The sequence below is a fragment of the Marmota monax genome, unplaced genomic scaffold (assembly GCF_021218885.2).
Source record: "Marmota monax isolate L192 unplaced genomic scaffold, Marmota_monax_Labrador192_F-V1.1 WCK01_AAM20220418_F8-fsc00009, whole genome shotgun sequence".
In the NCBI taxonomy this organism is placed as follows: domain Eukaryota; kingdom Metazoa; phylum Chordata; class Mammalia; order Rodentia; family Sciuridae; genus Marmota; species Marmota monax.
Window position 1 is genome coordinate 19,354,806 of NW_026694710.1, and position 23,260 is coordinate 19,378,065.

General features: G+C 39.3%; 1 long non-coding RNA gene across 1 annotated transcript in view; it reads left to right on the forward strand.

The window, feature by feature from the left end:
• The window catches only part of LOC124078590 (uncharacterized), a 97,145-nt gene extending 74,669 nt beyond the window's left edge, over nucleotides 1-22,476 (forward strand). Inside the window, exons 2-3 of the long non-coding RNA XR_006846951.2 lie at nucleotides 14,827-14,966; nucleotides 21,997-22,476. This is a non-coding gene — a long non-coding RNA (uncharacterized LOC124078590). The remainder of the gene's footprint in view (nucleotides 1-14,826; nucleotides 14,967-21,996) is intronic.
• Nucleotides 22,477-23,260: the final 784 nt, after the last annotated feature.

Here is a 23,260-nt window from a genome sequence, read left to right on the forward strand (position 1 = left end):
TTTCCCACTTTCTGCTTTCACTGCTTCACAGAATGACAGAAGATCTTTGCTATCGCTGTCGCCTGTTGGAAGCTGGACTCACGGTGGTCCTTGGGGCTGTGTCCTTCCTCATGTCATCTGGTCTATTGCCCCTGTGCAGATGAGGAAATGGAGCCCTAGAGGAGGGGAGCCAATTTGCCAAGACCTCTCAGCTGCTCGGTGGAAAATCCAAGCACAGCTCACCAATCTCCCACCTAGAGAAAGGCACGATGAACAGGAGCAGGTCTTACATATAAATGCCCAGATTCCAAGCATTTTCAGTATTTAGTAGGTTTTGCAGCCACTGTGACAATCTTTTAAGATTGACTTTATTATTATATTAATTGTTACAATTAACCAGGCTCAAATGTGAACTTTCCAGGATTCAAACTCTCATTTATCTTATGTCAACACTAATGGGGGATATCACAGAACCATCTATTCTTTACCTGCTGGGAGGCTGAGACCTGGCAAGGAAGGATAGTGCATCTTTGAGATCTAACAGAGGGAAGATGGCTTTAGACACAGACTGGATTCAAATGCAGGTCTTTTTCTTGCTAGCCAGGTGTCCTTGAGTGAGTCAGAAAGCACATCTAAGCCTCAGTTTTCTTCTCTATAAGAGAAAGAAATAAAATATGCCATGGCAGGTTGGATGTGGAAGTAAAATGAGAGCCTGCAGCTGCCTCAGGGAAGTACTACCCCACACTTGCTGGCTCCTCTGAGCCTTCCCCAGTAGCAGTTTTGTGTTTTGAACAATCCTATCAGAGAACAAGCCCACTCACTTCTGTATTGTTTGGGCTTCCCCACCTGCAATTGACTTATTTATGTTGTCCCAGATAATTGATATCCACTCTGCTGATTTTCACTGATCAGCTTTCACTTGGAGGAGAGGTCACAGTCTCAAACTTCATCTCAGAAGGTCACTGGAAAGATTATACAAGTTTCTCTGTAGTAGAAATCATACAATCAGCCCATTAACCACGACGTACGTATTAAATATGTAGCTATCACATGGGAAACTAGAAGCTAAGGCTTGTTGAGCTCCGCGAAGCCACAGATACCACTTCAGTTCCCATGAAATCTTGGAATATACTTAACCTCTTCGTGGTCAGTCTTCTCCTCTCTAATAAAGATGAAAGCATTTTAGAAGCCTAAAGGAGATGATATGCATAAAGTACCCATTCAATGCCCTGCATAGTTTGGTATGGTATCATTATTATTAATCAAATAGTAAAAGAAAATCCATAAGTTAATGTTTTCCAATGTAAGGTGCTATATAATTAATTCATTCAGAATTCATTGTGTCTTTTACACATTTATATTAAATATTAAAGAATAAATGCATTATAATTTTATACTAAACATATACCAGGTATAATATGAATTATGACATGTGCACACATCATATAAAACAACAGTAAATGAGCACCCCCATACCACCATCCAATATTTCTGAAGCTCCACTTACATCCCAACACATTTCCATCTTTATTTTTTTTCAGGAGCAGCTGCAACCCTGAATTTTATGCTGAGCCTTTCCTTGTTCATGTCTATAGGTATACCACACATGTTTTCATTTTTTCATAATAGATATGTTTAGCTTTGCAGGCTTTCCATATTTATTTCAATAGAATCACATTTCTTTCAACCTTCTATTTGTTTTGTTTGCTTGATATTACATTCTGAGAAGTACCCACATTATGCATGTAGCTACGACTTATTCCTTCAGTGTTTTTCTAATAGTGAATGTATATGGTACAGTTGTTCATTTCATGCTTAACAGGCATGTTAGCTGCTTTCTTTAAAATTATTATCCTTTTACCACTAGTGCTTCTACCAACGTTACTCTATACACTCATGGTGTACTTGGGCAAGATTTATACAGGATAGATACCCAGGATTGAAATCAAGAAGCCCCAAGATTTGAACAATTTCAATCTTATCAGAAAAAAATGACTGCCTTATTGTACGAAGTAGCTCCCCATTGACGATCCTGCCTGTGGTGCACAGGAGCTGTGGTTGCCTGGCAAACTTGTTAACACTCCATCTTTTCCATCGTTAATATTTGTCCACCTGTTGGATGAAAAAGATCCCTCTTTGTGGTTTTAGTGTATATGTCTTTGATGGCTAATGGGATAAAGACTATTTTTCAATATCTATTGCTCAATAGGGTTTCTACTTTTGTGAGTTACTTATTCAAAACTTTACTCATTTACCCCCAGAAAAATCCATTGAATTGTCCTCTTTATTTATTAATATGCTTTATATAGAGTGTGGATACTAATTTCATCAATATGTATTCCCAAACATCTTATCTCGTTTTGTGGCTTGTCATTTGAGTTTCTGGGCTGCATTTTGGATGAACAGATGTTCTTAATATTTTTAAGTGCTTTGTTCATTTTCTCAGGGTACTTTCTATTTCTTGTTTAGAAACTGGTCCCCTTCAGGATAACATAAAGATATCTTGGTGCTCTCCTATGCTACATTCAGGAATCTTTATAGGGTTGCCTTTCACATTTAAATACTGATGGCACTCGGGATTGATTTGGTGTGTGAGGTGAGATGGGCTGAAATTTTATTTTTGTGTACATGAGCAAGCAATGGCTCTCAGACCATTTACTGAATGACTGACCCTTTGCCACTGATCTGCAATGCTGGCAGTCATCAGTAAGTTTCTGCACACGTGTGGTTCTGGTTTTCTGGCCTCCTTTTCCTTCTCGTGTGCCATTGTGTCTGTGTATTCCAACACCAGCCTGCTTTAATTACTATCACCTAATAATAATGCCTGGAATTTTGAAAGACAAATACCAACATTGTTCTTCAGGAAGGTTTGGCTGTCTTTGGAGCTTTGCTATTTGATGTGAAACGTTTGGGTCAGCATGTCAAGTTTCTGAGAAAATAACCTGTTAAAACTTTATTAGAATTACATTGACTTTATACATTTATAGATCAGTTTAAAAAGAAATGACATAAACATCGAGTCTTCTCATCTATAAACATGATATATCACTTCTTGAATTTTGTTCTTCTTTAATGTTTTTCAATAAAGTTTTATATTTTCTAAAAAGCTCCTTCCCATCACTGTTAGATTTATGTCTAGGTACTTGATATTTTATGCCATTGTAAATTGTTCCTCTCTTTAAATCTGCTTTGTCTGTACTTATTTTTTTATATTAATTTGTGTCAAGAATTTCTGATAAGTTATCTATTGAATTTAATGATTAATCTACAGACTTGAGGATTTTTTTTCTGTATAGGTAATCATATCACATGTGAATAATGAGAGTTTTGTTCTTTGGTTTGTAGAAACTTCTCTTTGTTTCACAACTTACTATTCTATTAGGTCCTCCACAGCCCTGAATGGAGCTGAATTATTCTTGATCCCAGAGGCCTGACTTGAAGCAGGATTTCTCCAGACAAGTTCTGTTCTGCCAATCTGTGAATACTTTAATCCAAATTTTCAGTAAGGGGTTCAGGCCACCCAGTTACTGAGCTTTGGAGCCACAAACCTGGTGGGGGGCCAACTCTTGGTTGAGAATGTTCAGAGAAAACCTGCCTCCATGTGGGGTAGAAGTGTGAGGCTGGTTCACACCCTATAATCACTTTAGGGATGGGTTCATTTCATGTTTACCCTTCAGCTGATGTGATAGCTCTTTAAAGTCCCAACTTTACACCTGGGGAATCTTCTATAGATTCCACACTTGGGATGGGCCTTGGGCTTGCTCTCGTTGACAAGGGCTCCGGGATACGGGGTCAGGGAGCATCCCTGGGTGAGAGCTGACTTCAGTACTCTGCTAACCTCTCTGGAGTTTCTCTTTGTACTTAGGTTTTGACATTTCCATATTCTTGTTTCTTTGAAAGACCACTGATGTATTGAAGAAAGCATTTTTCTATATAGTATCCAGAAATTTCAGTGTCTTTCAGCATGAAGGGATCTCATTTATCATATTTCTGAAATCACAAGTCTGCAGAGGGCCTTGTCAAATACCTCCTACAGGTGTCCTGAAGGTATCGGACATGCAATGCTTCATGACGAGACACTAGCCTCGTCCCATGGAGTTCACCATGAAGGTGGGCGATGGGCGTGTGACTAGACCATTATAATAGAGGATCCTATATTTTGTTCTATGGTTAGCCATGTGAAAGGCTCCGAATGGGATATGATATTCTGGAATGAGGGCAAACTGGAGAGGAAGAGTCCTAGGGCAATACTAGAGACACAGTATTGATCGATTCTTTTCATTTCTTGTCTAGGGGTTACAGAAGCAAATCTCACCATAAACAAATAAGGAAGTCATATGTATTGAGCGCAGCTGATTTGTTCATGGTGTCATGAGTAGCAAACTAAACATCTGACATTTAACTCTAACTCCATGGTTCATTTCACACCTAAAACTGTTGGATCTTGAAAGATGGAGTGCTAAGTCCCTTCTGATATGTTCTAAGAGTTCCTAATCTAATGCTCTAGTAACAGTGGATACATGATTGGTGCTCATCTTTAACTCCCAATCTGTTAAATTGTTATATTGGGGAAATAGACTCATAAATTCTCCAAACACTTTTATTTTTTCTCTGTTAGAAATCTGGTCACAGAAAAGGGATGTTCTGGTCAGTGAGAACCCATTATAGCTGACCATGATTCTCAACTAGAGCTGCTGGTAATAAATGAGGAGGACAAAACTGCTGGAATTGCATCTTTGAGCAATTTCAATTTGTTACAGGGGGCCAAAGCTTCCCCTTCACTGGTCTAACAGGGGTTTATCAATTTTTGCTTCTTTTTTCGTATTCTTACCTCCATTCATTTATCATGGAAATTGCCTTGTGTATCCTCAGTGTCTGATATTTAACCAAAGCTTTAAACTTCAGTGTTCACTTCTCTGGATGTGGCCAGTTGCATTCTCTAGTTTATTGAGACCTGGTGTATTGACTTATCCATGAGCAATTTCTGCCCAGAAAAGGCTATTAGTAGATGTAGTTTCTAGAAATTGTATACACAAGGAACCTAGGAAGAGCAATCTGGCAAGAAGGCAAAAGAAAGGGATATTTCTTCAAATGTTTTGCAAAGCCAGCTCATGGTAGAAACTGAGATTACTTGGCCCTTCTTGGAATCACTTTTCTCACATGAAAGCAGCCATGGTCATACTTAATTTGCTGGGTTCTTGTAAGGATGAAACGAATTAAAACACATGAAGAACTTCCAAGAGCATTTGATATGGTTGCTCAACAGAAGCATGTTAGAGTAATATTATCCCTAGTACTGTCAACCGTTAGATTACTTATTTGGGCTTGTGTTGAGCTATCCCAATCACATTATTGGGGAAGAGGCCTAGCCTAGAAGCGTCTGCAGTTTCCCACATACTAGAGTGTTATTTAAGGTTCTAAGAGGATTTACACTTGCCCTAAATCTCTTCTAAGCATTCAAAGTTTCTAATTTTTTGTCAATATTTGCGAATCTTAGATATGTTTACACTTTTCTGTTTAAACACAGATTCACTTTGAGGTGGTTGACAAAGCAACGAAACAGGAAGTTGGGATTGAGAGATTGAGAATGGCATCTTTCTTACCCTGTCTGCTCCCTGTGTGACTTTAGGTAGGTTTTTGTTACAGGTGACTCAGGTCGAGCTCTTCCCTCTGTGTGGGTAACCACAGTGAGGTGGGAGCTTGTTCTGGCCCCTCTACTGTGAGTGGAAGTGAGGCATGCCTATTCTGAGCTGAAGCATTTGCCAGTGTGAAATCTTTCACTTGTCTTCTCCTGCTAAAATATTTATGGGGGAGGTCTCACGTTAAGATGACAGATTCCCAAGGATCAACATGGAGTGCTAACACAATACATTGAAAAAAAATCTTCTGGAGAATCCCCTGAAGTCAGATCAGAAAGGATTTTGTGTATAAAAATAAACCTTTGTTACATTGAGGAAGTGAAATTTGGAGGCTCTTTGTTAATTTGCCAAAAACTCATTTATCTTTGATTAATAAAATCTTTTAGTTTCTGGGCCTCAGTTTCCCCATCCTAAAAGTAGAACTAATAGTACTTACAACACGATGAACAATGAAATTAAAACAGTGTTAAATGTGCCAAGTACCCAAGATAGCATCTGGTCTGAAATAATTGCTCCTAAAGGATAGCAATTATTACTATATTTAAGATCCAATGCATAACCTCAGGGTATTCTAGACAAATATAGCCATGAAAAGGTCCCTGCCTTCAAGAAACATGGGAAGTGTAGAGAAGTTTGATTCTTATTTTAAATTCTGCTCATCTGACTCCTTCCCTGGCATTGCTTAGCAACCAATGGAGGTAAAGCAATATGCTTGCTCCTTTCTTCTGATCCCCAGATGATCCCCAGAAAAGCTGGGTCCCCAGCACAAGACAGGAAATAGCCTTTGCACTTACATGACCTGTCCCTCTTTGCCCTAGAGTGCTCTACCATGCCTACTCTCTCCTCTTGCAAGCAGAATAATCTATCCAGTAAACTTTCCCACATTGTTCCCACTCCACCAAGAATAGGAGACTCTCTTCTCACCAGTGCTGCTTAGTATAGGACTTCATTGGTATTCTCCCAAGCTGGCAAGACTTGTGTTGTTGCTATAAAGGTGGAATGGCCAGGTATTTGCTGAACTTTACTTATCTGTTGAACTTTTTTCTTGGAAAGAACTTTCAAGATGACAATAAGATATTTGGGAAAATTTGGACTTCTATCTCCATTCACATAAGCAATTGCAACAACTTAGACCCTTAATTCTAGGGTTGGAGGTATCTTGCTCTATACTTGGTCAATGAAAGCAGGAGCTAACCCTTGTTGCACACACATTAGGATACTTATGTGTGCTATTTTAGATCCTGTTCATTTCCAAGGAAACTAGATACAGTTTGAGAAAGTTAACTAGTGTGAGAAATGTCACACATGCTTCATCTATGACTTTTTTCTTTCATTGTCTCCCTTGTTTTGCTTCTTCAACAAACTGCTCTTCTGGTGATTTTAATGCCATTGTCATTTTTTTCTAACAAAAGGTAATTAATTCATAAAAACAGTGAAAAGCAGTAGTAAACTGATTTTAAGCATCCTTAAACTTTCTTGTTTAATGAGATAGTAGATGTGTTAGCTGGAGAAACAGTGATGGCTGAGATGTACCATCTCCCTTATGTTTTCAGTAATATTCATATTAGCTCAAGGCTTTTCTAACCCAGTCTCTATGAACTCACAGGGTTCATGGGATCTCAAGAGGCAAAGCACTGATAAGGTCTAGTCAAATCACATAACACATTCAACAGCAACTGCCACAAATATCTATTGAATTCTTATGTATTGAATTGTATGCTGGACCAGGAAGATCCAGCAGCATTTTTATGAGCTTACATTGTACTTAGCAGGACAATTGATAAAGTGTCTAAATAAATTATTTAGCATATCAGAAATGAAAAGTGTGAAGGGGAAAATAAGATGGGGAAGGAAGATAGGGAGTACTGTAGTGTGTGTGCTTGCAATTTTAAACGTGGTGAATAAACCGAGCAGGTAAGGGAGAATGACTTTCTAACAGTCCTATGAGTAATAAGTGGTGGAAAGAAACCTGTCCCCACTGTTCTTTCAACTTGATTATCTTCAGCTCTCTGAATTTTTTTATGGAAGCCAATCCCAGGATAAATCATCAATATGAAATTGTTCATTGCTACATTCTTCAGGAATTTTTTGCTTCCAAAGACAAATAGACACCATCCTTGCATTTGCTGAAGCAAATGTCCTGTGAAAGGACATTGAGGGGCCTTACATAGCCTAGAAGGGCAGGAGGACAGTGGCCCTGGGAATGTGAATGCTGCTGAATGGTCTTTCCAAGGTTTGTTCCTACTTCTCTGGGATCAGCTTCATTTCGTCTCCTGATCAAGATGTGACTGTCAGCATACAGTCCTTAGACCTGGGCAAGAAGGGATCCTGGTCTTCCCTGAGCATCAGGGGCCACTGAAATTTTGAAAACCCTGCTTCTGGGTCTGTTTCTGTTGTCTGATTGGGAAGCCCCTTGGGATACTCTCTGCCTATAGAACCTCATGTGGAGTTGAGCAGATGCTCAGAGGGGGTCCAGGACTTGTGCCCATAGGGCTATCCCAGGACCTGTAGCCAGCCAAGTTTCCAGGAGAGCAGATGGCTTCTGTTGGATAATTCAGTATTTATTTTGTAGGGTTGTGAGGGGAGCTTGAGCAGGTAGGTGGTCCCTGTAACATCTCCCTCTGGGAGATGACACAATGACAAGGGTGTCACATTGAATTTAGAGCATTGGGTGAGTGGGGTTAACAGCAGTGGACAGGAATCCTATTAAATAGCTGGGATCCAGATTTTAATGGAGCACATCTTTTGACCTATTTAAACCTCATTTCCTTTATCTTCAAAACAGAGAGAAGGGACTTTTAAAATTATTAAATGAAATGTGGTTGGAAAAATACTTAGAACAGTGCTTAGTACATAATACATGTTCAATTATTATCATCATAATTGCTATTATTTGGAGAGACAAAGAAAGATTAAAACATCTTCCCCAATGTTTTTAAGAGACCTGGGCTCCATCTCCATTGTTCCCTACACCTCATTTCTTTTAAATATGTCACACTGCCTTCCTAAGTAAATGGGAATAGGTATCCACAAACAAAACCAAAGCCATAATGGATCCCCTTGATAGTTAAGGCTTTCGGTTGAAGAACACCCAGTTTTGTCTGATCCTAATGCACACACACACACACATTTTTAAAATACAACTCAAGCTCCAAGTATCTGTTGAAAGCAAAATGAGAGAGCATTTACAACTTTGTTGAATGTTGTTTTTATTAGGGGAAAAATCACATAAAGTTAATTGGTACTTTGAATTGCAAAATATTGACACTTAAGTAAATTTAACTCACAAAAAGGAAATTATACCAAAGTCCACAATGCTTGGGGGAAAGTAATCATCCCTTATATTGCATACAATAGTAAATTAAATTCAAGTAGTTATTCCTCCAGCCTTCAAGCTGTGATTTTAATTATCCTTAGATCTAAGGATTCTAAGTTAAAGTTTTCACAGTGACTGTAATTTTTGTCCCATTAACCATCTAGCAGGATCATTTTTTTTTTTTTGTTAGAGGCTCTCCGAAGTTAGAAATGATGTGAGCCTATTAACTTGGTGCTAGAGTGGCAACTGGGGCCACAAAACTGCCTTTGGGTGCTTAAATGTTCCATGATGAGCTCTTTAAAGGGAATTTTTTTTAATTATTTCTTATTGGAATTTGTCTAGTATATCAGTCAGCCAAGAAGTGTTTATTGAGTGCTTATTATATGTGAGCCTCAGTGATAAGTATAAGAAGGAAGAAAGGAATGAACAGAGGAAGTGGGGGAGAAGAGGGAAAAACCATTAGAGTCCATTAGTTCATTAGAGCTCATCATGCGTCTGTGCATGTGTCCCTGTGTAGCTCCTCATGTGTGCACTCAAGAGTGGGTGTCCTCTTAGGAAGTGATGTTAATTGAGAATTGCTTTATCACTATTCAAATATGTCAGTTGTGGAAGAGTCTAGAGTTTCTAGTGGCAGATGTCCATAGATGGTCTTTGGTGTTCCAAGCATACAGTAAGTCCTTCCAGGAAGGGGATTCAAACTTCAACTGAGGATCATTTCAACAAGATATAGCTTTATCTGAGAAGAACACAGGACCCCATCAAGTTCAAAGGTTTATGAATTATCTAGAAACTGTATTTTCTTAAGAGTACCTACATGCAGAACAAAATCACAAGGTTATCCTGTAGAAATTGGTGGGCAGATCAATGCGGGACTTTGTGTTGGGTACAGGGCTATGAGACAAACCTTTCTCTAAATTATCTTGTCTATCATGTAGGAGAGTGGGAAAGTTTCAGTTTAAAATCATATGAGTGTTTAGAATAATTGAATTTATAAATTTATGTTCTAAATTAGTATTTTTAGGTCTGTATGTATTTGGTATTTTATGTATGTGTAATGTTTAAGAGAATTTGGATTCACATGCATTTTTATATAAATTTTCACATGTATTATTGAGAAATATTCTGCTTTGGTTTGAATATGAGGTGTCCCCCAAAAAACTTTTGTGAAAATGGAGGAATGTTTGCAATTGAAATAATTAAACAGTTACCTAATCAGTCCATCCTACTTGAACTGATGGACTGTTAACCACAGGCAGATGAGGCATGGATGGAGGAGGTGGATCACTGCGGGCACATTCTGGAAGAGTTCATCTGACCTGAGTTCCTTCCTCTTCCTTTCTCTGCTTCCTGGCCCATAATGTGGACAATGATCCTCTACCAAGTCCTTCCGCCATGATGTTCTGCCTTACCTTGGACCTAGAGCTATGGACTTGACTTATCACAGACTGAACCTTTAAGACCATGATCTGAAGAAAGGTTTTCCTTTTATAAGTTGTTCTTGTTGGGTATTTTGGTCACAGTGATGCAAAATTGACTAGTACATGCTCTTAGTTAAGAAGAAATATTTTGGGAAAAGGGAAATCTTTGAGAAGCTTTAAAGTGTTTGTCTTCTGTCTGCCACCAGTCACCATGAGAGATATTCCCATGGAAAGTGAGATGATGGTTTCCGGAATAGCAAAGGCCAGCATCACTTAGCCACTGAAGCAAGTTGGGTGCAATTAATGAACATATGCATGGCTAAGTGAGAGAAATCAAGAATACCTTGACCCACAGGACAGTGTGGAAGTGGCCCATAGGTTGCCCCATTTCTTCCTTACCTCCCTCCCTTCTCTCTTTCCCTTTTTTCTTCCCTCTCCTTTTTCCATTCCTTCTTTCTCTTTCCTGTTGAACAAAACTATGAAGTTTTTGAGTAAATGAATAGACTAAGAGCCCACTGACTTAACTGAATTTCAGTTTCTCAGGGAAATTTCAATGGGTCATGGATGACTTTCAGTTATTGCCTTGAGATTTTGGCAGTGGAGACTGCAGCATATTTCTTCTAGTACTAAGTTGTTACAGGCTGAGTTGCCAGCCCAACTGGAAGAAACTTTGCAATAGATTGCACTTAATGGAGACGAGCATTTCTGAGTAGTGCAAGTGTTCAAGGTGGGAACATATCTGACACTTTTGTATACCACTTTGTGATCTTTTTGGGTCGATATTTATCTTCAGCCACTGAAAATAGACGCTGCTTTCATGCAGGGGCAATTGAACAGTCTCTCCTCAGCCTTGTTCAAGGTACCTCTCACTTTCTTTTTCTCTCACTTTTTTTTTTTTTTGGTGTGGAAGGCGTATAGCAAACATCTCAGCCTTCATACACTTGCTACTTGGAATTGTATGAAAATGATTGCACATTGGGTGAATCCTTGAACAGTTAAAGACAGTAGCTAAAAGATAAGCATGACTCCCTTTTGTCTCACAAAAGGATTCTGAGACACATGTATAAATTTCCTCAGATGACCTCTGCTGTGAGCTGCAATCGCCCTTAGCCTTGGCCATTTGAATCATGCATCCTGGTATCGACTTCCTCTACTTTTCCCTAACCATCCTGAAATCACATTCCTAAGTAAACTATCTCCAGGCAAGTCTTTATGATAGGCTGTACTTTAGGAAACCCAAAATAAGACAGAAGGGATTCTACTTTCCAATTTGGAAATGAGTAAATTCAGGCTTAAAGAAGTTAAGTAACTTACCAAAATCCTAATGTCTAACTCTAAATCCTGTGTTCTTTCCACGATGTAACCGAATACTTTATTCCCTTCATGTAGCTCTTTCTTGCCTTGTTGGGAGATCCTGTCAGCACTGGGGGTAAAAACTTCATTCCACAGAGAGTGCACCAAGCTAGTACTATTGTGCAGAGAGAAGGTAGCCATCTATGTACAGGGTCCTGAGTGACCCAGTGACCTTGTGACAATTTGAGATAAATTCAACCAACCATAGCAGACACCAGGGCACATAGACAAGGCAGTGGGAGGTATGGTCCAGTACTGAAAGTCCCTCCAAGAGATTCCAAACCAGAGGGAGATGCAGTTAAAAGCAAACACTTTCTGTGGACAATTGCTGGGAGTTTACATGTATTGACATGATGGAAGATCTGGGAATGGAAAGAAAAGGAGACTTTATTGACCTAAAAAAATACTGAAAATAAGACCAGTAAACAGCAAGAGGAACACACAGATCACAACTGACTCATGTTGACTGTAGACTAGGGATAATGTGTTTGAAATAGCATATTGATATATTTTCCCACCCATAAAAATTCTAAATTTGTATTTTTTATGTCTGTATATATTTGTATAGCTACCCAATGAAACAATGGATTTCAATATTTCAAGGGGATTCAAGGTTTGTATATATACATAATTGAATATTATTTTGTGTGTGTGTGTGTGTGTGTATATATATATATATATATATATATATCACATTTTCTTTATCCATTCATCTATCTACGTTGGTTCTACAATTTAGCTATTGTGAATTGAGTTACTATAAACATTGATGTGGCTGCATCACTGTAGTATGCTTCTTTTAAGTCCTTTGGGTATAAACCAAGTAGTGGGATAGAGCTGGGTCAAATGATAGTTCCATTAAGAGTTTTCTGAGGAATCTTCATACTGCTTTCCATATTGGTTGCACCAATTTGCAGTTCCAATAGCAATGTATGAGTGTACCTTTTCCCCTACATCCTCGCCAACACTTATTTTTGCTTGTATTCTTAATAGCTGTCATTCTGACTGGTGTGAGATGAAATCTTAGAGTAGGTTTGATTTGCATTTCTTTACTTACTATAGATATTGAACATTTTTTATATATTTGTTGATCGATTATACTATTGATTGGGTTATTTGTTGTGTGTGTGTGTGTGTGTGTGTGTGTTAAGATTTTTGAGTTCTTTATATATCCTGGAGATTAGTGCTCTATCTGATGTGTGTGTGGTAAAAATTTGCTCCCATTCTGTAATCTCTCTATTTACTTCACTGATTGTTTCTTTTACTGAGAAGAAGCTTTTCAGTTTGAATCCATTCCATTTATTGATTCTCAATTTTATTTGTTGCACTTTAGGAGTGTTGTTAAGGAAGTAGAGGCCTAATCTGACATGATGAAGATTTGGGTCTACTTTTTCTTTTATTAGGTACAGGGTCTCAGGTCTAATTTCTAGGTCCATGATCCACTTTGTGTTGAGTTTTTGCATGGTGAGAGATAGAGGCTTAATTTCATTTTTCTGCATATAGATTCCCAGTTTCCCCAGCACCATTTGTTGAAAAGGCTATCTTTTCTCCAATGCATGTTTTTGGTATTCTTTTCTAGTATGAGATAACTCTTTTTATGTGTGTATCTCTCTGTGTCCTCTATTCTGCACAAAAATAGGTTTGGTCTACAAACCTATTTTTGTGCCAATATCATGTCATTTTTGATACTATAGTTTCATAATATAGTTTAAGTTCTGCTATTATGATGTCTCCTGCCTCACTCTTCTTGCTAAGGATTGATTTGGCTATTCTGGGTCTCTTGTTTTTCCAAATGAATTTCATCATTGCTTTTTTGAGTTATATGAAGAATGTCATTGAGATTTTAATAGGAATTTCATTAAATCTGTATAACAGTTTTGGTAGTATGACAATTTTGACAATATCCAAGAAGCTTGTAAATCTTTCCATTTTCTAAGGTCTTCTTCAATTTCCTTCTTTAGTGTTCTGTAGTTTTCATTGTAGAGGTCTTTCACCTCTTTTGTTCCCAAGTATTTTATATTTTTTGAGGCTGTTTTGAATGGGGAAGTTTTCCTAATTTCTCTTTTAGTGGATTCATCACTTATGTATAGAAATGCATTTGATTTATGAGTATTGGTTTTATATCCTGCTACTTTGCTGAATTAATTTATTAGTTCTAGAAGTTTTCTGGTGGGATTTTTTTTTGGATTTTATTGATATAGAATCATATCACCAGCAAATAGTGATAGTTTGAGTTCTTCTTTTCCTATGCATATCCCTTTATTTTCTTTTGTCTGTCTGATTGCTCTTGCTAGAATTTCAAGGACTATGTTAAATAGAAGTGGTGAAAGAGGGTATCCCTGTCTTGTTCCAGCTTTTAGAGGGAATTATTTCAATTTTTCTCCATTTAAATTGATGTTGGCCTTGGCCTTAGCATAGACAACTTTTACAATGTTGAGATATGCTCCTATTATCCCTACTTTTTCTAGTGTTTTGAACATGAGGGGTGCTATATTTTGCTGAATGCTTTTTCTGCATCTATTGAGATGATCTTATGACTCTTATATTTAAGTCTAATGAATTGTATTACTGATTTCTGTATTTTGAACCAACCTTGCATCCCTGGGATGAACCTCACTTGATTGTGTTGCACTATCTTTTTAATGTGTTTTTGCATTGTCATAATTTTATTGATAATTTTTGCATCTATGTTCATTAGAGATATTGGTCTGAAGTTTTCTTTCCTTGATGTGTCTTTGTCTGGTTTTGGAATCAGGGTGATATTGGCCTCATAGAATGAATTTGGAAGTGGTGTTCTTTTTTTATTTCACGGAATAATTTGAGAATTATTGGTACAGGTTCTTCTTTGAAAGGTCTTGTAGATCTCAGCTGTGAATCTGATCTTGGGCTTTTCTTTGTTGGTAGGCTTTTGATGGTGTCTTCTATTTCATTGCTTGAAATTGATTTGTTTAACTTGTATATATTGTTCTGATTCAGTTTGGGTGAATCATATGACTCTAGAAATTTTTTTGATGTCTTTGATATTTTCTATTTTATCCGAGTACAAATTTTCAATATAGTTTCTAATTGTCTTCTGTACTTATGTAGTGTCCATTTCCTTAGAAATCTCCATTTATTTTAGTGCAGGAAGGGACCAGGAAGGGACAGAAGGAAGAGGAAGCAGTGCAACCTGACCCCTGGCTTCACATCCACCCTGGTGTTGAACACCAGAGGGCCATGGAAGGAGTTGAAAAGTTGGGGTCCATGCCTGACTGAAACAAGGTGAGTCTTTTCACTCTCATGGAGTAACCTCAACCCAACTGTGACTACAAGAGGATAGTCATTGCAATGGTAGGCAGAGATGGGGCCTGGGGCAGAGCTTTCCGGTTTTCTAAAGTTGATCCCTACTTTTCAGAATGGTGGGGACAGCTGAAAGTCAGCCAGCCATCCCAGGGGTGGATGGGGCTTCAGAAGATGGAGTCTCAGATGACACCTAAGGTGGTGGAGGGACCCCAAAGCAAGGCTGGGATGGGATTGTTCCAGAAGTTCTCCTCTTCTGGATTCTCAAAGGCTCCATAGTGGCCAGTGGGAGCTGAGGTGAATCCTAGTGAGCAGGTAGAGAAGGGAAAGCTGCTGCCCATGCCGTCTCTGAGCAGGGCACAGGTAGGAACAGCATGCTGTGGGTTTGACAGCTGCTGTGACCCCAGGAGAGGCTGGGAATGTGCTGCCAAAAGACCTGGCACTATGAGCTGGGCAGCCTTTGGACAAGTTCCCTGAGGGAATGTAACCATACAATCCCACAATAGGACATCCTCTCCTGAAGCAATGAGTTTATCTGAAAGGACTCACGGAACGGACCCAGGAGATTGGTTATAGAAAATAAAAGCAGATGCATGTTAAACACATCTGAGCTATAATAGGAAACTATCCTACAAGTGAGGTAATGCTTCATGAACAAATTAAAGCTGTACAAACATGGAATGGAGGGTGTTGTTCTGCACTATTCAAAAGAAAATCCCACTGCTCATATCCTCGGCTGCTCCATGAGAGGTGAGTGACCCACCAAATCCCAGGTGTTAAAGTGACTAAGGTCTGTTGCTGTAACAAAATACTCGATTCTGGGTAATTTGTAAAGAAGAGAGGCTTATTTAACTTACAGTTTTGGAGGTGCAAGACCTTGGCACTGACATCTGCTGTCTCAGGTCAGTGCCTTTTGACTATATCATGTGGTGGAAGATAGTGCCTGCAAGAGGAGAAATCACATGGTGAGAGAAGCCAGAGAGTGGGGAGGTGCCATTCTCTTCTATAACAACCATCAAATAGGGCAGAACTCCTAATGGCATGATCACCTTCCACTGCTCTCCACCTCTTAAGTTTTACCACTTCATATCACTGCTCTGAGGACCAAGCTTCAAGCACACGAACCTTTGGTGGATACAAACTTAATCTCAACCACCGCAGTGTGTGTGGCCATCTGGTCCCTGTCTGGAATATTCCAGTACCATAGACATTCAAATTTTGAGAATTTTAAATATGTTTAAAATATGATTATAACTTGAGAAATTATATTCATAAGACAATATGAATAGAGGAGTGCAGAATATTAATGTTTTATGTCAGTTTCATTTTGAAATTATAATATTTTAGATATGTTAGATTTAATAAAATATTTTTATTTAACCTGAGTTATCCTGTTTCTTTTTATCATTTTCAATGTGGAAATTAGAAAATGTTGTGTCATATATGCAGCTTGAAGTTGTGGCTTGCTTTATGTTTTAGTCTAAATAACAAAGGAGAAGAAGCAAAAAAGGTGTACATCAGTGCTGTGACCTGTGTGGGGGAGCACATCATTTCCTCTTCAGATTGGCATATTTGGAGAGTGAAAGCAGGCATTGGTAGATACTGAGGCAAGGGTCATGAACTGAAGCCATTCTTGCCAAATGAAGATGAAAGGTCATTTTTCTAGGGAGTTAGGTGCTATTCATGCCACAGAGAAAGGCCAGGTGAGAACCATAAGTTTGTTTTAGGGAGATCATTTTTCCTAGTGTCAAGAAAAAAAAAATGAAGTTTTGTCACACCTGTTTCATGTTCTTTCTACTCTTAGAACAAACTGACGGCTTCCTATTTCTAAGAGGACAATTTAAGACAAAAAGTATCCAGGCTCCAAAGAATTTCTTGAGTGTCAGACATTTTTATGAAGCATGTGGATGTATTAACTTACGTACATTAGAAACACATGATTGCATTTCCTTTTAAAACACGTACACACTTAAAACATAATGGGAAAAGGGCTTGGCAGATGGTTTTCTAAATCCCAGTGTTTTCATGCACATACACCCCCACAGGCACTTAGAGGATGCTCTTCCCACACAAAACCAGCAGCTTTCCTCTGTCAGCAGAGCTGGGCTCTTTATGGATGTTCACCCAGAGTCTAGCACTTTGGGTCAGAGGATCAAGGATCCTGAAAAAATAAACACTTTCCTGAACTCAAAAAACTTAACACCCCCAAACCAATAACCCAATCAATAAATGGGCAAATTAACTATACAGGTCCTTCACAGAAGAAATGCAAAGGGTCAAAAAGTATATGTAAAAAAAGGTTCAACAACTCTAGCAGTCAGAGAAACGTAAATTAAAGCTACATTTTTAATTTTAAAACTCCACTCAGAATATCAGTTATCAAGAATACAAGTAACAATAAATGTTGACGAGAATGTGGGGGGAAAGGTACACTCATACCCTGCTTGTGGAACTGCAAATTTTTGCAACCAATCTGGAAAGCAGTATGGAGATTCCTTGGAAAACTGGGAATGGAATTACCATTTGATCCAGCTACCCTGCTCCTTGGTTTATACCCACAGGACTTAAAAACATACTACAGTAATGTAGCCACATCAATGTTTGTATCAGCTCAATTGACAATAGCTCAGCTGTGGAACCAAACTAGGTGCCTTGCAAAAGACGAATGGATAAAGAAAATATGGTATATACACAATTGAATATTACTCAGCCATAAAGAAGAATGAAATTATAGCATTTGTTGGTAAATGATGGAACTGGAAAACATCATGCTAAGTGAAATAAGCCAGTCCTCAAAAACCGAAGGCCAAATGTTCTTTCTGATATATAGATGCTTACCCACAGCAAAAGAGGATAGGGAGGGGAGGAATAGAGGTTCATTGGATTAGACAAATGGGAATGAAAGGAAGGGAGGTGGGTGGGAATAGGAAAGACAGTAGAATGAGTTGGACATCACTTTCTTTTGTTCATATGTGAATACATGACCAGTGAAATGCCGCATCATGTACAGCTACAAGATTGGAATCCTAATTAGAATAAGTCATACTCTACATGTGTGTAATCTGCCAAAATACACTTTATTGTCATGTATATATAAAAAGAAGAAATAAAAAAAGGTTGTTTTAAAAAACACACCAGGGGCTGGGGATGTGGCTCAAGCGGTAGCGCGCTCACCTGGCATGTGTGCGGCCCGGGTTGGATCCTCAGCACCACATACATACAAAGATGTTGTGTCTGCCGATAACTAAAAAATAAATATTAAAATTCTCTCTCTCTCTCTCTCTCTCTCTCTCTAAAAAAAAAAAAAAAAAAAAAAAAAAAAAAAAAAAAAAAAAAAAAACACCGAACACATTTCAAAGAGAATTAAAACCACTTACCACAGTAGAAAAAAATAAATAAATAAACACTTTGCTTAGTCTGAGTTTTCAAAGGAAGGTAGGAAAATCTGACTGAAGACTCCAGCACAGCCCAGTAAGTCTTTGTACCTCCATCTGCATTCTCCTCCCACTCTTCCTCTTGGATAAATGTGATGATTCCTCTACTGACATATCCCATCCTTCCTATTCCCAGCAGGTTCCTTTGCTGCCCTGGGAGACTCCGTTCAATCTTTCTCCCTTCCCTGACTCTAAGCAGGCCTTTCCTCGTAGTCTCGAGGAGGATTGGCTCCTCCACCCAGACCCTGGAGACTTCGTAAAACCTTTATGGGAGTGTTTCTTCTTAATGGACCATGCTCTTGGTCACCTCGACCACCTCCTCATTCTGCATGAGCTCCTTCAGGGAAGGAAGGACCCGTGTTTCCTCCAGGTGGCATCTCTGGAGAGTGCCATGTCTTACTGACCTTTCCTATATATGGAGTCCTTCCCATCACTGAAAAGTCATTCTGATATACAAGAAATGCAACATGACAAAACCCCAAGGACAATGACAGGTGACTAGGAAGTGCCCCGATTGTCCATGAAGACCTTGACGTTTGCAAGACTGAGCAACTTTCCCAAGCATCACTTGGTTTGGAATTTCAGGCATTTTTTTTTTTTCTTTCTCACTAAACATGCCTGTTTGGCTGAATTGAACACAGATGCTTCAGGTCACAGACACACACATTTTGAATTTTGGATCTGATCTTAGATTTAAAAAAAAAAGGGTTTTACTCCAATGAAGGCTGATGGTAAGAAGCTCATATAAAGTAGTGAGACTTTAGCACAGAATTCTCAAAGGAAGTATTTCATGTTATGAGGGAGGGGCTTAAGGTCTCAATGGGGCTCATGAAGTCCAGGAAGCCCTATATTTGTGGTAACATTTAGTGTCTATGTGAGTCACTTTGTGCCTGGGTGTGACTGTGAAGAGACTACAAAGCATGGCCACCAGGGTGCCTAAGGGCCCTTCTGCCCAGACAGAGGGGATGCCGGGCACCTCCTTGGGGATCAAGCTGCTGCCATTTGGGCCAGTTTCCTCCTGCAGGCCCCCTTCCAGGCCAGGGGCTGGCAAGGCCTGGAGGAGGGGTCCCTGGGGCTCCCTGGCATCCTGTGTATTAGCACTCTTGCCTTGCAGACCCGCTAATCCCTCCCGTAAGCTGCTTGGCTCAGCTCCTTTGCCAGATCTGATAGGAGGATTTAACCTTTCCTTTTTCCCTCTTGGCACACACTCAATGGAATCCAAATAAAGAATTAAAGAGACTTGAAAGGGACTTTCCATTACCAAACAATTCGGTTTAAATTTCCGACCTTTCCTCTACCTTTTTTTTTTTTTTCCCATTCCCTTCTTTCTTCCTCCCCAACATTTGGGAGTCATGGCTGGCACAAATACCCTGGGGACGTGTGGAGAGCCAGAGACCAGGAACGTGAGTGGAATTTTCCAAATTAAGGCGGCTTATTGGCTTTTGTTGCCAAGCGAGCTGGGGAGGCCTGGCTTTGGGGGAACGCCTGGCAACAGGAGTGCTCTGACATCTGGAAGAGGGTTTGGCTTTTATGGCATTAGCCACACAGGCTCTGGCTTCATGGAACACTTAGCATTTTTTCTGCAATTCACCAGACACCCTCCTCATTCTGAGTCCTTCCTGCTGTTGCTCCTGGAACATAAATCCAACAAGTCTTAACTGAACAGCTATGGGATCAGAAGCTGCTCCACCATCTCAGGGTAATAACAGTAGCTAATGTTCATGAGGAGCTGATATGTGCCAAGCATTACGCTGGCCCCACAACACTAAGGGGTGGGTCCACCATCTTTCCCCATTGGGTAGTTGAGGATTCTAGGACCCAGTGAGGAAAGCAGAGCTTCAAGTTCTCCCGGACAGGATGTAGAAGAACTAGAATGCAAACCAGGCAATCTGTCTCAAGAGCCAGAAAAGAATAACCAGAGTGGAACGGAAGCTTCTCACAGGGCCAGGAACATGAAACACAACCAACAAATTTTCCTTATGGCAATGAGGAGAAAGAACTGTCAAAATAAAGCTAATATATGCTTTTGATCTTAGTTTTAAGAATAGCCTTTTGTTTCTTTTTAGCATGATGATAAAGTAATAATCCATGTTTATGGAAACGATTTCAAAATCATTCCCACCAAAGATGCCAGGTATGGATGATTTTATATGATGGTTCTTTCAAATGGACTAGAAATGTTAATTGACATTCTGTACACGCAGATCTGGAGTTTGGATGGAAGTATTTAATAATTCTTTATAATAACAAGAGCTGACATTTATAGAGTGCTTACCAAATGTCAGTTAGTGTTTGAAGCTCTTTGCCTATGTTAGCTCCTTGTCATTTTCCCAATAGTCCTGTGAATTAATTCCAGTTATTATTCTCCTTTTTCATATATATGATTTGAAGTAACTTACCTGGGATCATGAACAGTTAGCTAGTAGCAGAGTGGGATTTCTATTCCATGAAGTATGGTTCCAAAGCCTGACCTCTTAGTAACCCATGCAGCAGGGTTAGGAGTTCCTACTTTTGTGATTATTCTTTTCTATGTTTGTCTATTGGTCAATGTTGCACATGCCAATCACCGTTCAAGATTTGGAAATAGCAGCACGTGTTTTTTTCCCAGGAACTGCAACAGAAGTTAAAGCAATTTACGGCAAAGCCTGAGAACAGACAATGAGAGGTGACTGTAACACTAGGGGGCGTGATTGAGAGTTGGTCTTGCCTAGTAAAAATCCACTCCATCCTGACAGTGTCTCCAGATAGGAAGGTTTCTACCAGCATTCGTTTAAGAAAGGAATGAATGGTCAATATGTACAGAGGATCACTAGTACTGAGAGTAGAATATGGTAAGACTCTTTAAAAACATTTTCTTTGTTCTTTTTAGGTATACATAACAGTAGAGTGTATTTGGATGTATTATACGTATATAGAATATAACTTATCCTAATTCGGATTCCATTCTTGTGGTTGTACATGGAATGGAGTTTCATAATCCCTCGTGTATTCATATAAGAACACAGGAGAGTTATGAAATAAATTGTAGGGTTTGTGTTTTGTTCAATCCCAATAGCTTTCTGGAAAGCAGTGCCATGTCCATCGTAGACAGGTAAAACTACAAACAGTAACAGCAGCAAGAGTGACAGATCAATCTTTCAATTGCTAGGTGGTATCAGGTGCCTTCCTGTTGCTCAGTCAGGGCCATCCGGTGCTGAGTACTGGGGCTTGGAGCACACTTCTGTATTTCCTTGACAATTCCAAACATGGGAAAAAATCCTTTATAGCAACACAATGTCATTTGTCTTTTGGAGCTAATTTGTACTGAACCATGCTCTCCTTGAACTGGTATCTTGTATTATTCTGACAGAAAAAAATAAATAAATGCTGTAGTGGCCCAAGCTCATGTCGGGAACACACTAACTGAGCTTGACTATGGGTTTGAGCCCCAACTCTTTCTAACTGTGTGACATTGGTTAAATCATTCAACTTCTTTAAACTTCTCTATGCTCATTTTCACTGGTATATAGTAAGGACTCAATAACTTATTTACTGAAGCAAATGGGTGGCTTCATTAAAAAGGGGTTTTCTTCTTTCAGGGTTGATCTAACAACAGTGACAACGATAAAAGCAAGACTGGGTATTGAAAGTCAAGACTGGGCAAGTGGAGCCCTCTCTTCATGTTATAGACAAGGAGAACCCTGAGCATGCAAGACAGAAGACTTCCTTTTGGTTTGTCTTCAGCGTTTCTGCCGATGTGTTCGTGGTCCTGTGTCCCATGTCTGCAGTCTGAAGGGAAAACCCCATGCACCATCAGCCTAAGAAAAGGCACAGGCTCAACTCTGAAGGCTCTCTCTTTCCACTCTTGAATAATAGCTAGATAAAGCCAATCTCAAACCTTAGTAGTCCACTAAGAAGGTTACAAAATATATATTTACGAATTCATCTCAGACTGTATTCCAGCCTGCCATTAGGATTTTGAAAGCATGTGCATGTTGTATTGTGGCTGCTAAAGTTCATGTCTGCTACTATTATTCAATCTGCTAAAAATTGTCATTTAATTTAATAATATGATGAAAGCCTAAAAATAAATGACATGAATTATTATATAATGTCTCTTTCCACCCACTCACTCCACAGAGTCCCTCCTTATTTGGAGACCTTTAATATTCTAGGAACATAGTTGAATCTTACACACCCACAGACTCTCCGAAACCTCATTACAATACAGCTATCTGGGTCTCTAATAGAGTTTGGTAATTTTAGACCTCACCAGGGATGCTAACTACTAGCATTCTAAGCAGATCTTCTTAAGCTGATAGAAGACATGCATCCGATAAATGCATTAGTCTTTTACAGAAATACGTTATGTATAAGTAAGATCTCTCTAAGCATTTGTGCACTGATTGCTGTGTGCAGAAGATAGAGTGAGTATTCCTTGAAGGCTAATACATGCAAGGCTCTGTGTCAAATGCTTTCCATGCATGTTTTAGTCATCTATTACCACAACTTAGAAGCTTAAAGCAGAGCATGTTCATTATCTGTCAGTTTCTCTGGGTGAGAGTCTGAGCTGGCCCTCTGGTCAAGGACTCTCAAGATTGCTATCAAGATGTCCACTGGACTGGCAACTCAGGGAAGCATCTGCCTCCAGGCTTTCTCAGGCAGGCTGATTCCTTTGGCTGCATAACTGAAGTCCCTGGCTTACTACTGACTGCCCACTGGGAGCCACCCTCAGCTCCTAGGGCTGCCCGCAGTTCCTGCCACTTGGGGCTTCCATGGACAGTTTCCAATATGGCTGTGTGCTTCTTCAGGCCAGCAGGGGAATCTCTCTCTCTCTCTCTCTCTCTCTCTCTCTCTCTCTCT